We start from the raw sequence: 17,142 nt of genomic DNA, 5'->3' as shown, positions 1-17,142 counted from the left end.
TTGCACACCTGTGTTCTTAGTAGCACTATATATATATATAAAATAGCCAAGAGGTGGAAGCAACCTAAATGTTCATCAACAGATGAATGAATAAAGAAAATGTGGGGTATACATACAATGAAATAGTTTTCACCTTTAAAAAAGGAGGGAGGGAATCCTGTCACATGCTACAACACGGATGGAACTTGAGGACTTTATGCTAAGTGAAATAAGCCAGTCACAAAAAAATAAATACTCCTTGATTCTGCTTACATGAGACATCTAAAATACTCAGTCCCTCAGAACCACAAAGTAGAATGGTGGTTGCCAGGTGCTAGGGAGAGGGTGGAAAAGAGGAGTTGTTGTTCAGTGGATATAGAGTTTCAGTTTTGCAAGATGAAAAAGTTAATAGAAATCTGGTGCAGACAATGTGCTTATAGTTATTACTGTGCTGTACACTTAAAAATGGTTACAGTGGTAAATTTTATGTTATATATTTTAACTCTGGTAAAAAAGATAAAAACAAAATCATAGGAGCACAATGATATATGTATTATATTTACTTTAGAAGTGAGTTTATGTGATTCAGCTTAAAATGTGCATGTGAACTGGCTTCCTGCAAAGGAGTCGATGAAACAGGAATACTGATTGTTTTGTGTAGGCATCAGAGACTTATCTCATTCTTTACCAATGAATGCAATCATCAAAAATAAAACACCAAGCCTCAAGTTTTGGCTTTTTTTTTTTTTTTTTCCCTGCGGTACGCGGGCCTCTCACTGTTGTGGCATCTCCCGTTGCGGAGCACAGGCTCCGGACGCGCAGGCTCAGCGGCCATGGCTCACGGGCCCAGCCGCTCCGCGGCATGTGGAATCTTCCCGGACCGGGGCACGAACCCGTGTCCCCTGCATTGACAGGCGGACTCTCTACCACTGTGCCACCAGGGAAGCCCTTGGCTTTTTTAGTTCAAGACATCCAATAAAAATATATCCTAGCAACTTTTAGACAAGTAAAGCTGGAATGTAGGTCGTGGCTAGAGATCACCTATATATAGAGGTGAGAAGAAAGCTATGAGAGTGAAGATATAAATAGAAGACTTCTGAGGGCTAAGGAACCAGACTTAGGAGACATTCAAAATTTGTGGCTCTAACAAAACAAAAGCTAGAGCTAGAGAAGGAAAGTCTAAAAGGTTATAGAGGATACTCAGTCACAGACTTTTAGCCTTAGCTAAATGATCATGAGTATATTCCAAATAGCACTAAAGAAGAAATATTTTTACCACTAAAACAGTGGTTTTGGTCTCTGTTGCTATGTTTTTTAATCTAAAATGTAGTCAGTTCTCTTAAGACATCTTTCTTCTGTATTTTATAAAGCATCATTAACGTTCCACAAATACCTTATGAAAAAACCCCTAAATCCAGTTCTAAAGCACAGCTTGATGCAAGTGTTGGAGAATGGAAGAAAACAAAAAAAAAGCAATTAAAAAAATGAAAAAAACAGAAATCACACAAAACCTGAGACACAGAAAAAGGGAAATGTATTTGGAAAATTGAAGAGATATTCATACTTTAGAAAAATTGTATAAAAGAGATGATTTCCATCTAATTGCTGTATAGTCAATTTGCCAATGATGACAATTTTCATGTTTAACTGAAAAGAAAATAGCAAGCAACATCTGAATGCAAATGAACATTTTTGGCTTTTTCTTTTAACGGGCAGGTAAAACAATTACACGAAACCAAACATTAAACACAGAGAAAAGAACTATCAGCATTTAACTTAATGTTTAGCCAGTAATTTTGGTAGTTGCCCCAAATATATATATACATACACAAATACTTTGTAAAAAGCAATGCAAAATGTCATATGTGTGAAAGAGAATGAAACCTTGTAATTTTCTTTGTAGTTGTAAGTTTTCTGGCCATTTTTATTCAAGTTTAATTTTAGACAAAAATTTCCTATTCTCAACTGCTTAGTGAAGATATAACCAATCTGATATGCCCATTGTTAAAGCATTAATGTTAAGTTATAATGCCAAAGAACAAAAACAAAATGGAACCCAAGTAGGGATAAGAAACATAACTCAAAATTACTGAGGCTGGCTTTGTAGTGAATAATTGCTAAAATGTAACTTAGAGACAGGTTAGAAACTTTTGTTACACTGTCCCCCAAGTCCTCTGATCATGTTGTTCACTACAGTTAGAAAGCTGCAATTACTCTGTCAAGTGGGAACTCAGAGAGGGAGAATAAATTTATGCAAGTTAAAATGGATAAAATGAACAGATGAAACTGAGATTGAAGGATATGTATTTGATCTCTGCTCCTTTTCAGAAGTTCACACTTTTCCAGCCCTGTTCTCACCTCCACATTCATGGGATGGACAGAGGCTGGGACCTACCCAGTCTTGTGGTGGTGACCATGCAATATGGCAGGCCAGTTGCAGTCTGGAACTTCATTCATCAAGGCTGTGGAGGCATCAGCCACTTCCATGGCACAACCAGGGAGGTCCAAGCCTTGTGGTTGCAGCTATCCAACATGGCATGTCCTGTGGCCTCAGCCACCTTTGCCTTTTACCTGGATTGATTACCTTCAACATCAGATATAGCTGACTTCCATAGAATTTTGCAAGAAGTAGACCTGCAGGGAATCAGTCTTGGAGAAGTAAATCCTTAACAGAAAGAAATCACAGGAGTGAAGAAGAGAGTTGGATCAATTCTGCAACTAAGAAATAAATGTCATTTGGGCAAAAATTCTATGTTTGTGAGCTGTTTATGCAATGAGAAAAATAGGAATTTGGTAACATGCTGAGGATGACTTGGCTTGTAAATGATGAATCAGGATTTAAAGTCAGCTGGCCCAACTCTAGTACCTGCTTCTTTAACTGTGGAATTGGACAGCATGTCCAAATTACATAGAAAATTCTAGGCCTCAGTATTCTCTTTATTGATCATTAAGTGGTCATTACAGAATTGCCTAATAGTCCACAAAGTGTGGCTTGGTTTTGATATCAGTAATACATGATTAATAAGATTCTTCTCAAAAGGTAGTTTTCACAAGCTAATCCATGTAAAGTGCCTAGAACAGTACAAGTCACAGTGAGAGCTCGATAAATATTAGGTACTGCAATAATCAGTTATCTGTTGAGTGACCGAGGTAAAGGAGGAGTTGCCACAGGTAATACGCCCCATGAGAAAGTCTGCCTCTAAACAATGAACTTGGTACAATGTCATGGTTCTTCATCTCTAAAGACTATTTGGTAGGAAAAATAAATTGTAGAAAGTGGATTTCACAAGACTCAGAACACTGACTTATTTACCATTTTAGAATTTAAAATGTTATTAGAGAAACAACACTTTAATGAGATAGAACCAACTAAGCAAGGAAAAAATGAGATAGAAGTTTTTTTCATTTGAAATAGATTTCTTGCCCTGAAATAGGGGATGGTGATGTAGGCAGTAAAAATGAGGAAGATCTCTAGTTGCTCAAATGTTCAATGGGGACTGACATTTCCAGACAGAGCTTTGGGAAATGACAGTGACTGCCAGGCTTCTGCCTCTCTATCCATGACACTAGTAAAAGCAGGAGGCTTGAAAGATCTGACTTAAACCACTTTCTCTACATCACATCAGCTGCTTGACTTTGGATAAGTTGTTTAAAGTCCCAAGGCTCAGTTTCTTCGTTTATAATATGGTAGTGGTAATGCATACACACATTAAAGATTGTAATTAAAAATACTGTAGGTAAAGTGCCTACACTATACAAGGACTCTAATAAAATAGTAGTTATTGTTATACTGATAGGCAAGCTGAGGTTTTAGTTCTGCTTCTGCTATGAAATAGGTACATGACCTAGGAAGAGGCACATCACTTCTCTAGGAGTCAGTTTAGTTATATAACAGATGAAGCCTGTCATCCATCACATAAGGTCTTTCTACCCATAAGGACTCAGGGGATGAGAACTGTGGTGAAACAGCTGCTATGTCACTCAGAATTTAAGAGGCATTTATATATTCAAGAACTCAGAAATATACATTCTAGCCCTGAACTACCTGTTCCTAATTTTATCCCATTATATGGTAATATGTGTCCATTAATGCATATTATTTGCACATGCATAAACTGGTGTACACTTATCAGTGTATTGTGAATATTGGACAGACCGATAAGCAAGAATAACTGGGACATTCAACACTTAAGATAGTTCCTTGGGAATTTTACTCTGAATGACAATGATGTGTTAACATATATCAATTAAGACTGGTGATATATGGAAATTTTGAGTAAATCTCAATCTGTACTCAGGAAAGTAAGATGTGAAGTTGATGCACATGTATGTAGGTCAAAAGTGTTAGTGGCTCTTCTATTTGTAATTTAATGAAAGGAGATAAATAAAAGAATAATTAGATTTGTGAATGATAAATAGGATCCAAATTTAGTTCACCTTGTCTGCTTCAAACACTAGTTCAAGTTTGTTGTTTAGTATTTCTTTACACATAAATGTTCAGGAATTGTGTAGGGTCTTATGATTTAAGCTAATGGATGAAAGCTTAGACAATGTGCAGTGTTCTGACCCACTTCTGTGAAAATCGGTCTTTGGGATATTTTATTTACATTCAATAGCTGACTAAAACTTCAGTAAGGAAGTTTGCATTTTAATGGTTAATTCAGAAATCATTTCAAAATTGGGCTGTTGATAATAGCCATCCCAAGTGAGTGCAATGATTCAATCAGCAATAATGTCAAAAGCAACTACATTTTGAAATGCTGGGTTCTAGTTTGTACATAGATTTGTCATAATACGCTGTTGAACATCTATTAAGTTTGTATTCAGGTTATATTCCTGTTATTTACATATGTATTCTGTCCAGTATCACAAGGTGATTAAGCATCTCCTCTACCTAAGGTCTTATTCTTTTTTATTCCCCACAGCATCCATTGCTGACTTAAAGAATCAACCTGTCACTTACCCAACACCTAGCAACAGTGTAAGCGTTTGGGAGGGAAAAAAATCCCAAAATTTTACCAGGATGATCCAATATAATGGTATGGATTTGTCTTCTAAGTCTTGAATTCTTAAAAGAATTGTTAACCTATTCCATATGTCAGTAAGAAACACAGTGAAACCATATTCTAAAGATGAATAGCCTTTTTACTTTTTAAAACCCTTAAGAATTTCCAATGGCAAACTATTCTTTAATTCAACTTAAAAAAGCAGTTATATAAAAAAAAAAAGCAGTTATATATAGAGAAACATGTATACATTGATATAAAGCCATGGAGTTTTTGAGTGTACTTAAAGGATCCCTATATAGAAGTTTTAAGAATCTTCAAGAATCCAGGTTGGTGGCTGGAGTTCTGTTTTTAGAAAATGATAGTGATGCTGGCACTCTGCCACTGCCAGGTTCCCACACTGAGGACAGGATTAAGGGAAAGGCTGAGGAGAGAAACAAGTACATTGAAAAGTTGAGAAACACAGAAGACTTAGGCAGGTATTTAGAGAGAGTAGTGCTTCATAGTATGGACTTCCAAATCAGAGACCAGTCTTATAAGCAGGGTCTGATACTTATGAGCTCTGTGATATCAAAAGATTTGTTTACATTCTATGAAATTTAGTTAGCTTATCAGTAATATAAAATTAATATTACCTTTCTCATAAGAGTATTATTAGATATGATAATATATATGTCATATATGATAATATATGATATTAGGTGTATTTACCTGGTACATTTTTTGGGTTTGAGAGTTTTTTGGTTTTTTTGTTTTTGAGATACAAAATAAGAAGGGAACATTGATGTTAGTAATTCTAGAGAGATTTTCTCCAGTGAGCATGCTTTCAAGGAAGCCTTTCATCTTTTCAATTCTGATCTTTATTATGTATATGCCAGGGAAGAGAAAGGTGTGAAACCTCTCTGCCCTACATTCAGTCCATTTCAAGATTTAGATCAGAGGCTGAATAAAGACCCAGAATGCCCAAATATATGGATGATGTAATGCTCACATAAATAACAAATTCACTGCTTGGCAGAATGAACAGGCCAGACAAATGGACATTTAAAAAAAAAAGATGAAATGTAATAGGATTGAGGTAAATGTCCATGTTTGGTTCTCACCCCCTTGACAAGAACTACATACATGCAAGATAGAGGATATAAATTCATGTGAAAATACTTGGGTGTAAAAATTGACCACAAGTTATCTCTGTGTAGCCATCTCCACCCATTACCACATTAATGGTGCCCGAAACTCTCTAATCATCTTAGAATTGTTGCCCTTCTGTACTATGCCTTGAGGACAATTTTTTCTGCCATACCTACCGACTCCTACTTCTATCTTTTAAATTAGGATGAGTGAATAATTTAAGTATATAAGAAGCTGGTTTAGATGCTTTTCTCCTCTCCTAAAATATCACCTAAGATGGAGGAGCAAGGACTGGGAGAAGTAAGTACCAGATAGAGTTAGAGAAAACTGTTTTGAATTCATATATGAATGTATATACACACATAGATTCAGGGTCTTTCCTGTGTCAGCTGTGTGCTTTGGTCAAGTTATGTAACTTCTCCGAACCTCAGTTTTCTCCTCTGTAAAAATGGAGGTGATAATACTTACCCCCCACAGTATTTTCATGAGTATCATAATGATATATTTCAAGTTTTCAGTAGGCACTTTACTGCACTTATCTCCATTCACACCCTTCCACAGAAGGCAGGTGCTGAGATTATAAAATGATTTACTTTTAATTCCACTTCTTTCAGTGATTTAATATTTTATTTAAGGTCATTATTTTTGAAAGTAGAGATATACATTGTCCTTGTCAAGTGAGGAAATACCTTGAGGTTAGCCCACTTTGAAATCTTGGGTCTCAGTTTAAATGCTATATTAAGACAATAAATAATGAGTGTATGGAGAAGATTGACTAAGATAGTGAAAGGTAAGGACCCCAGATATAAATACAGTGGTCGAAGAATAGGATAGTCAGATTGGTAAAATGAAAATGCAGGATGGAGCTGGAGACAAAGGCTGTCTTTAAATACTTGAGCAGATGTCATACAGAAGAGCAAATCTATTGCTGCAGAGGGCTTAGAAGTAGGAACTGAGAATGAGAGTTACCAAGGGACTGCTTTGGGTTTACTATAATTTGGAGCTGACAGAACACAGGGATTAGAAAACCATTTGTCAGATATACTGTAGAGATGTCCCTGCATTGAGTAAAACTAAATGAGCTGGAGGTGATGGTATTAATTGCATGTATATAATATGTGACCATACAGATATGAAAATAATTCATTTCCAGTTATTACTGTGTGAGTCTGTTATTCTTTGATGGATGACGTAGAGCCTGTTGAGACTTGTAAAAAGAGTAACTGAAGGCAATGATGGAATCTCTTTGGATAACTTGAAATATATACTTGTAAGTAATATGGCTACTGCCTCAAGTACCCTCACCTCTAAAACAGGAGGACGTTATCCCTCTCTCAAAGTGTCTCCAAGTCATATTCAAGAGTAACCAATAGCATGCCTCACTTGCATTCAAACTTACCAGCAGTAGATACCACCACATGTCTGTCCTGTTCTTACTTTCCTGGTTTGACTTCCCCGTTACACATCTACTGACCAAACCAGAGTGGTTTCACAGCACTCACTGACAGTCATGGGAACGCCTTGCCCAGCCATGTAGGTTACATGTGGAAGTTCCTGATGCTGGCTTCCATGGCCCTCTGTTCCACACAGAAACAGCACCAGCATCCATATCTCTGAGCCATTCTTTGTCTTTTGGGTCCTGAAGCAGCTCCACTCATGCCCAGAATCTTCAAAGTCCCAAACTTATGATATTGGCCTTTGGCTCTGTCACTCTATCCCTACTCTGCCAGTTCAAAACCAAGCCAAAGGACCAATTTGGAATGGGCTCCACATCTCCTGCATCCTTCTTCTTCATCCTTTAAATCTTCCTTTTTAATCCCCTGCTCCTGCACTACCCAACCAAGACCATTTCTGTTTCTGGTTCTTAGTCAGTAAACAAAAGCCTCAATTCATACAATCAAATAGATTTAATTGGGTGTAGGTTTGTGTTGGCAATAGGAGATGGGATGTCAATGGTCATATGTAGAAGGAGGGAAATAATTGTTTATTTTAGCACCAGCTAGCCCAAATGCCTTGTTCCATATTTTTCTCAAGGGAAAAGCAGATTTTAAACTGTTTTAAGATAACTTCAAATACACTAACATAGTTCCACAAAGAGTTTTCTTTCATGCACTATAGAAATAGGCCATTAAGTTTGCATGTCTAAGGGACCTTTTTGGCAATTGCTTTCCTTAAACACAATTAGTATGGTCAGCCCATGAAACTGCAAGAAAAAAGAGTACAAAGTAAATGATCCAGCTTTGTTTCAGTGTGTGTAGTAGAGAGGAATAAAGACATCCCTTTTAACAGCTATACCTATATTTTAATCTGACTTTATAATGTGGAACAACAAATTACATTAACCTTTTTTTAAAGTCCTTATCTGCTTGGTCTCCAGATGTGGGAGTATTCTGGTCTAAAATAGAGACTGATTTAAAAGTCTCCTTTGAGGGAGAAACTAGAGATAATATAGCTAATATTCCTGTAACAAAGAAATATTATACCCTAGAAGTAAGAATTACATAGTTTTCAATACCAGCTCTGTGTCTAATTAGCATTGTAATTTGGGAAAACTTATTTTACCTTTCTGAGCTTCAATTTGGTATTCTATAAATTGAGGGTATTAGATGTCTAACATTCCCTCCAGTTCTAAAAAAAAAAGTCTATTATTCTAAACCACAAAGGATTTGGGGGAACCTATACACAGAAACATTTTTGTTTCTACGTTTCTTTTGTGGAGAAGGAAGGATACTTCTTTTTTTCTCTCACTTTCTTACTCTCATGAAGTTACTTAAACTGAGTAAAATATTTATTATATAGGCCAGATGTTTTCAGTGTCTAGAGTATTGCTTTGACAACTGCATGATAAAATAAATTCTGTTGCCACAATTTAAAAAAGTAGAGCCTTTTCTTTCTACCTGGTTTATCAAAGTAAGTTTGTAGTGGCTATTTCAAAAACAAGATTTCTAAAGAAACTAAGAGGGATTCAGTTTTAATAAACAGAACCTCTACTTAAATATTCCACTGACAAGCTGTATGAGTTTGCTAAGGATCTTAACTGCTACTGTGTCTCACTATCTGCATGCATGGATTATGACTAAATTTCCTGTCATACAGCCTTGCTTTGAAGATCAGTTGAAATACTTACTTAGCCAACCTTTAAATAGTGTTCACTTTTAAACCTTATGAAACAGTGTTTAAAATAGCATTATTTATAAACCAAATAGTATCGTACCCAAACCTTAAAGAGTGTACTTTGTGGGGCATTATTTGAAATGTTTTATAAACATCAACTCATTTTATTTCCAAAACAACCAGGTGATTTGGGGCTATTATAATCCACATTTTATATATGAGAAAAATGAGGCCCAGAGAGGTTAAGCAACTTACTCAGACTTTCACAGCTTGTAAATATCTGAGCTGGGATTTTAACACAGTCTCTTTGGATCTGGAACCCATTTCTATAATCCCTATGCTATACTGTTGCTCACTTTGAAAACTCCAACACTTTGCACAAATGTTGGGCACTATTATTTTTATGACTACTACTACTACTATTATTACTGTTTTGTCATTGTTAATTTTGCCGTACTTGTTCTTCTCAAACTGGGAGAGTTATACAATGAAGGTTTATAATGCTGTGTCAGGAGTCTATTCCAAGCCTCAGCATAAGCCATAAGCAATTTATTAGAAGATCTAAGGGAGAAAGATTAAGTAATTAAACTGGTAAATTATTTAAAGCATTGCTCTTATATTAAAATAATCACAAATGTTTTAGGTAATAAAGCAAAATTCACAAAATTTTCATGACGAAATATTTCAAATAACTTTCAGGTGTAAAGCAGAGAGCTATATTAGAGCTATATTCCATTCTATATTAGTTAATTTCCTTCTAGATTTTGTATTGCTATAGAGGATCTCTGGAAATTGCACCAGGATCACCAGGACCAAGACAGCCATGTCACAGCTGATGGATCATAGTTGTGTCCTCAAAGGGAACTGCTCTCAGCTGGTTGCCTAGAACCACCTCACCCAGGGTTTTGCCCACACCTCTGGTAGCCATGGCCAATGACTGACTGATGTGGGAATGCAAAAGCTAAGCCCCTGAATCTCAATTTCGGAAAATGTTGAAGGGCCATCCCAGCCCCAGAGCTCCCAGTAGGGGCCAAGGGCTCAGTTGCAGCCCCATAGTGGACTAGCTTCTCCCTCTGCCCTGTTCTGTCTTCCACACTTCCTTAAAAGCTTATCTCCTGGGCATACTTCCTCCAAACCTTTGGCATGTCACCCTGTGTCTCATCCAGGGAACCCAGTCTAAGACAATGCTTTTTGGATTTTTCCCCTCTTGTGGTGTGGACTTAACAGATTAGTTGATCATGGGAAGAAAAAAGAAAGAAAGAAAGAAAGAAAACATCCAAAACATTTAAGGGCAGAATTTAATGATAATGAAACCATCAAGCTTTCAAGTAGTGTCAAGATGGGTGAGGAAACCTGCTTGTTAATTTCCTGCTTGTTAATTGGAAATCTGGAGAGAGACTGTGATTGCCATTTTTGCCCTTGTGCTTCATCACCTCCCATCATAACTGACAATGTAAACCAGTTTCCCGTTTCAGATCAAGGCCCAGAACAGAGGCATGTCTGTAAAGGCACATTTGGGAAAGGTCACGAGATATTGGAAAGATGGTGATCACTTCTCTCCTTTGCCTCCTATTTACAGAATGAAATGAAATGAGAATATTTCATAAATGTGAATTAATTGTGATAACTTGGAAAAACACTTCTTCTAACAGCCCTCATCTGAAAAAAAAAGTTCACAATACTAGTTCAGAAGTTAGGGATTTGGATTTCTGAGCATATGAAGATATGAAATAAATTGTTAATTTATGTTCAGCTCCCTAGAACAGCCTTCAGCTTCCCAGGGCTGTGGAATTTAATGACATGAGGTTCCCAGTACCTTGTTAGGGTCAAGATGGGCTTGCATGTTGTAGGTTTAAACCAGCTCCCAAGTATGATCAGGATCATAAAGACTCCTATTTCTTGACGACCAAGGGATTAGCACTGGGTAGGACCAAGCAGGCAAGCAGAAGGATGTTTTTGAAAAGCTCTGGTCACACTGTCTGAAGGGTTGTCAAAAAGTGTTAGAGCTGAGACAAGTCCATTACCAAGTCCAAATTCATCATCCAGTTACCGTGTTTATGGAAGGATACGCTATGTCTGATATACAGTCAGAACCCAAGAAGACACTAAATGCCACAAAGGGACAGGGAAATTTTCTGAGTTTATTCTGAAGGGTGGTTGCTTCAAAGGTGACGGGAGGCTCCTTTCTGAGAGGGGTTGGCTCTCCACCTTGGTCCAGCCTCTCGTGCATAAGAGCCAGGACCTCGCTGAGCCAGCCATCTCTGCCTTGATACGAGATGAGTTCCTAAGAGGAGACTGGGCTGATGAGATGGGGGTTGCCATCATCCTGTTGGGAGAAGAAAGAGATATGAAAGGTCTCTCTACAGCTGTCCCTGCACCTGTCATGATTCGCTCACACTCTGTAATCACAGAAGGAACTTCGGATTTTTATTTTCTGATTTCTCTCTCTTCAGCAGCAGTGTTCACACATGATCTTACAGTTGGAATTAGAGCACTTCCAGAGGTGAGAAGGCATTGCTTCATACTGTGTACCTTTAATTAATTTATTCATTCTCTCTCAACAAACACTTAATGATCACCTAGATGGTTAAAGATGCTATGAGATATAAAGGCAAACTAGCATTTCATCGTTTAAGAAGTTTACATAATCACATCAATAGTAAGATATGCACTAAAATAATTAAATTTCAGTTAAAGGTGATAAGTATCTGTTACAGGCTGAATTATGTTCTTCCCAAATTCATATGTTGAAGCCCTGACCCCCAACACTTCATAATGTGCCTGTATTTGGAGACAGGGTCTTAAAAGTGGTAAAACAAAGTCAGTAGTGTGGGCCCTAATCCAATATGACTGGTGTCCTTGTAAGAAGAGATTAGGACACAGCTACACACAGAGGAAAGACCATGTGAAGACATCAGAAGGACGGTGTCTGCAAGTCAAGGAGGGAGTTCCTCAGAAGAAAACAACCCTGCTGACACCTTGATCTTGGACTTCTAGCCTCCAGAATGGTCAGAAAATAAAGTTTTGCTGTTTAAGCCAGTCTGTGGTATTTTGTTATTGAAACGCTAGCAAACTAACACAGATTCTCTGAAAAAAAAAAAAACTGACAGAATTAGAAATTAAAAGATCACTTTACACACACACGCACACACACAACCCTCCTTAAGACTGAGTGCTTAGAATCTATGTCTCGTTTTAAAACATTTGGATATTGGTTTATCTCCATGAAACCTCTCCTATTCAGAAAGGTTGTCAGTTGTATTCTTGATCACATTAGTAAATTCTTTTATTACACTAGAATATAGTCTTCTGGTATCTGAAAACTGAACACCATTTAAAGGGTCTAGGTGTTGCCCTCTTGTCTTCTCTCATGAGTTTCAATTCCACCTGACACCCTTTCTTTACAGCTCCTTGTTAAATAATAGTTGAGTATGTATGTTGTTTCTGTTAAGTTAACAAAAGTGTACATCTTCCTAAACAGTTTCTTCTCTTGTTCAGTTTATTTTCTTGTCTGCTCTTAACTAATATATATATATATATATGTATAATTGTCTTAAGTTTTTTTCATAGGTCTCTACACAGTCTGGGCTTTGGGCTATCCTGGCCATTTTGCTGCAGATCTGACTGTTCCATTTAAGGCAGTTCGTTCACACTATCCATTTAGTGATCCTAATGACCTCTCTATGTAATTTCTCCCTATTTTTTTTAACCCGTTCTTTTAAATACTGACCTCAGAGAGCTCTGTGTATAGTCAAACTGTTCTCTTTTCTTTTTCTCTTCCATAGAATTACCAAAATTTTGTCAAAATTCCATTCTAGAAAATGCTGTCGGGCTTCCCTGGTGGCGCGGTGGTTGAGAGTCCACCTGCCGATGCGGGGGACACGGGTTCATGCCCCGTTCCGGGAAGATCCCACGTGCCGCGGAGCGGCTGGGCCCGTGAGCCATGGCCGCTGAGCCTGCGCATCCGGAGCCTGTGCTCCGCAGCGGGAGAGGCCACAACACTGAGAGGCCCGCATACCGCAAAAAAAAAAAAGAAAGAAAATCCTATCATTTTTGTATCAAATTTTATTTAAAATTATTTACATAATATAAAATGAACATGGGTTCCCTGTAAAATTGTTTTTCAGTAATACAGAAGTTTAGAGAACAAAAAGGTAAATTTCCCCATGTCCAAACCAATTTGAATTCCATTCCCAGAGGTAGTTGTCATTCATACGTTGATGTTTCAATATCCTTTTCTAGGCATTTGCTGGAGGAGGTCATGGAGAGGACATGACCACTGGATGACCCGTGAGCTGGACCCAGGCAATGGGAGGCACCTCAACTCCCTCCCCTGTCCTTGGGATGCACATTCTACCCACTGTTCCCACAATGGGAGCCGTTTTCAAGGACGCAGCCATGAGAGAGCAATGTGTTGTTGAGACCATCTGGACAGTACACACGACTGAACCAAGGTAAGGCTTCTACATAAACTTTCAAGATCCTGGCGGGGATTGTGGCACCAAAGGTAAGCCTCCTACATAAGTTCTCTTGCTTATTAAACCTGTCAACTACCACTCCCGAGTGGCTGCCTCTTCCTTCAGTCTCTCCAGGCCCTCATGTATGGGCCTTAGTTTCAGATTTCACCTGGAGAACTCCTGAGGTTTTGAACCAGCAGAATTTAAGTTTGTCAGGAGATACATTATCTGGATGTCTAAACACCAGAACTTTCTAAAGTTTTATAGCCTGTTCTTTGATCATCAGTTTATAAACCAAAGTGTCATCATAATTAAAGTTATTAGAGTGCATGATGTTGTTGTGCTATAGTGCATGCTGATTGGTGGTAGTCCTATGAATAGCCAGTTGGTGTTGCCATGGAATCCTTGTTCTTTGTGATACAGCCTGAATGTGTGGGACTTAAGGCAGGGTTGCATTAATGCCCCAGTATCGCTGCTGGAATGACAAGTTTTCTAAGATTATCAGTCGTTTATATATTTTGACATTTAAAGTTCTTCATAAACCATTGAACTGTCCAAATGTGTATTATATATTTTAATCTTTTTCCATTATAGTGCACTGTGGATTTGAAATGTCTAAGTGTTGGAAATAGCATTACACCGAAACGTGGCAAATCTTAATTATGTATAAATGGATATGGATAAATGGATATGGATAAATACATCTGTGGGTATTGGGCTTTTTAAAACCTAACATACCCATTGTGGAATTGTTTTTATGTCAGTACATCTAATACCCCCTCACACTATTTAATAGCTGCATGGTATTACATAGCTTGTGTACTAGTTGTGTTCCTAAGAAGAAAACGTGCATGGGCAGGACTAAAAGAACCAGCAAGGGATGGTGAAGCACCCAGGTGTCAGCAACAGAAGAAAACAGTTACCACCTCGAGGACTGAGGAACAGGGAGAGAATGAGATTTGGTCCTCGAATGAGTGAGGACTGTGGGCCTGGGTGCTTGCCCATACGTATCCAGTGGGAGGTCTGGCCATAGGTAGAAGGATGCTGTCACTACCAATCACAGTATGGCAGGGAAGTAGCAAAGGAGAAATACCAGAAATACCTTCTCACTCTCCCATCCTGTTGGTGCCTCCATGGGTTGATCCAAACCAACAGAAGGCCAAAGCAGAGGGAAATGCAAGTCATCTTCCTAGGAATCAGAGAAGGACAGAGGATGGGTATAGAGGGGCAATCACAGAATAAAGAGCATTACATGTATATAAGAGTCATTCTAAAAATATTCACTGAGGACCTGCTATTCACTGTTGCCCTGTTCCAGGCATTGTTCTAAGCACTTTCCATATATCGCCTCAGTAAATAAATTAATAGCATAAACTTTTAAACCATTCTTTAGTGACAGAACATTATAGATGACTCATTCCCCACCCTCTTTTTTTTTGCTCTTACAACAATGCCAAACAAAATTATTTTCTTGAACACACATATAAGTGATCGTGATAGGAAACAGCTGAGTCAAAGGGAAGACCTTGTTTTTAACTTAATAGATTCAGTCAAATAATTCTGCAGAAAACTGCATCAATTCACACACTCACCGATGAGAATGCCAGTTGCCCCAGACCCTGGCAGAATCTCACTGTTCTCTCATTTTCACCCAATCTTCCAAGCAGGAAACGGCACATCGCTGTGGTTTTAATATGTTTTCCCCTGATTACCTGTGTGATTGAGCACACCCTTTTATATTTATTACCATTTATTAGTAATTTATAGTTATAAATTGTATTATTTGCTCCATTTTCTATTGGATTGTTTGCCTTTTTAAAAATTGTTAACATTTTAAAAATACACTAAGTTTAGTAAACTTTTATAGTTTTTTTCTCTTACAAATATTTTCTCCTAATCTGGTGCTTGTCTTTCACTTTATTTAAGATACCTTGCATTTTACAGGACATGTTGCTATCCATTGAGTTGCGTTTATCAGTCTTTTCTTTTAGGGGCTTTGGTCTTGTAGCATATTAGGAGGTCTTTGCTATCCCAGAGGAATAAAAATATTTTCTTTTTTTTTCTCCAACAACCCCATGAACTTCTAAATATAGATATTCAATTTATATGGAGTTTCTTTTTGTATATGATGAGTGGTAGAATTATAACATTAGTTTTTACCATATGGGTATCCAATTGTAACACACTATTTATTGAATAGCAAGTCTTTCCTCTCAAGTATTTGAAATACCATTTCTATTATAAACTACAAAGAATTCCTTAATGATATATCATATTGCAGTCCTGGGATAAATATACTTGGTTATGTTATCTTAGTCTTTTAACAAGAAAAGAATTTAATTTGCTGATTTTTAAAATTATATCTATGTTCTATGTGACATCGAACTATTATTAAGTTTTTGTGACAGGAGGTACAACAGTACCTCTTGTATTATTGGCTTGGTGTTAATAGCAGACATGTGATGAATAAGAAATCTTTAATCTTTTTCTTTACCGTGAAACAGCTTAAGTAACAGGAATTATTAAGTGCCTTATAGGATGCTTTGACTGAACTCATAAGCTAAACAGTTGTCATTTAGGCACTTCTGCTTTTCCATTTTTAAAAAAATGTGTTTGTTGGTTTATTAAGGTACTTTACTTGTTCTTCAGTCATTTCTTTGGTCACTCATATTTTCCTAGAAACTGATTATTTCATCTAACTTTTCATATATATTGGTATAAATCTACATATAGTGTTTTCTTATTTTTAATTTCTTCAACATCTATAATTATATCTGTTTCTTTTTTCTAATGTAGATTACTAGTGAATTCTCTTTTTTCCTGTTAATTAGACTTGCTAGAGTTTTAAATATTTTATTTATTAATATATATTTTAAAAATCTATATTTTGGCTCTTTAAATCACATATACTTTTAAATTTTTTCTTCTGTTTTATAAATCCTGAATTTATCTTTGTTTATTCTATCTCTCTAAGTACTTGGAATTGTTTTCCAAGATCTCAAATTAAAGGCTTAATCTATTCATTGTTTATTTCATTTTCTGTTAAATGCATTTAAGGCTGTAAGTGTTTCTCTGAGAACCGGCTGGGAGGGAGAAAGTGTGAAAAAATAAATTGTTATTCAAAAACTTTCCATTATTACTTATATCAGAAGATGTGACAATGGAAGTTTGGGCTGATACTCATGAACACTACAAATTACATCTCAAGGTGAGGTGGCAGATCCTCAGTGCAGAATTTTCAAAGGAAATATTCATGTTGTCCCTCACTCACATCTAGGATATTAGAGTCAAGAGTTGATTTGGAGGAAATTGCTGAAGAGGATATCTCTAGCCTGAACTCTGCTCTGAGTCACAATCCCTCTCTCTCCCATAAGAAAAAAGAGTGAGGAATGTGCTCTCCCTCAGCTCCACCCACATCAACAGAAAGGGGGTTGCAGGTGACCACTCAGAGTTTA

At 37.1% G+C, this 17,142-nt stretch overlaps 1 long non-coding RNA gene across 1 annotated transcript; it reads right to left on the bottom strand.

Annotated features, from left to right (window-relative positions):
- Positions 1 to 11,427: 11,427 nt before the first annotated feature.
- Positions 11,428 to 15,391, bottom strand: LOC132598116 (uncharacterized). Its single transcript, XR_009565835.1, has 3 exons — positions 15,280 to 15,391; positions 14,790 to 14,876; positions 11,428 to 11,556 (listed from the first exon to the last, which is right to left on the bottom strand). It is a non-coding gene; the product is annotated as an uncharacterized lncRNA (long non-coding RNA).
- Positions 15,392 to 17,142: the final 1,751 nt, after the last annotated feature.

Source organism: Globicephala melas, chromosome 11 (assembly GCF_963455315.2).
Source record: "Globicephala melas chromosome 11, mGloMel1.2, whole genome shotgun sequence".
Classification (NCBI taxonomy): domain Eukaryota; kingdom Metazoa; phylum Chordata; class Mammalia; order Artiodactyla; family Delphinidae; genus Globicephala; species Globicephala melas.
Note: the sequence above shows the minus strand (reverse complement) of the source record. Positions and strands in the feature narration are given on the sequence as shown.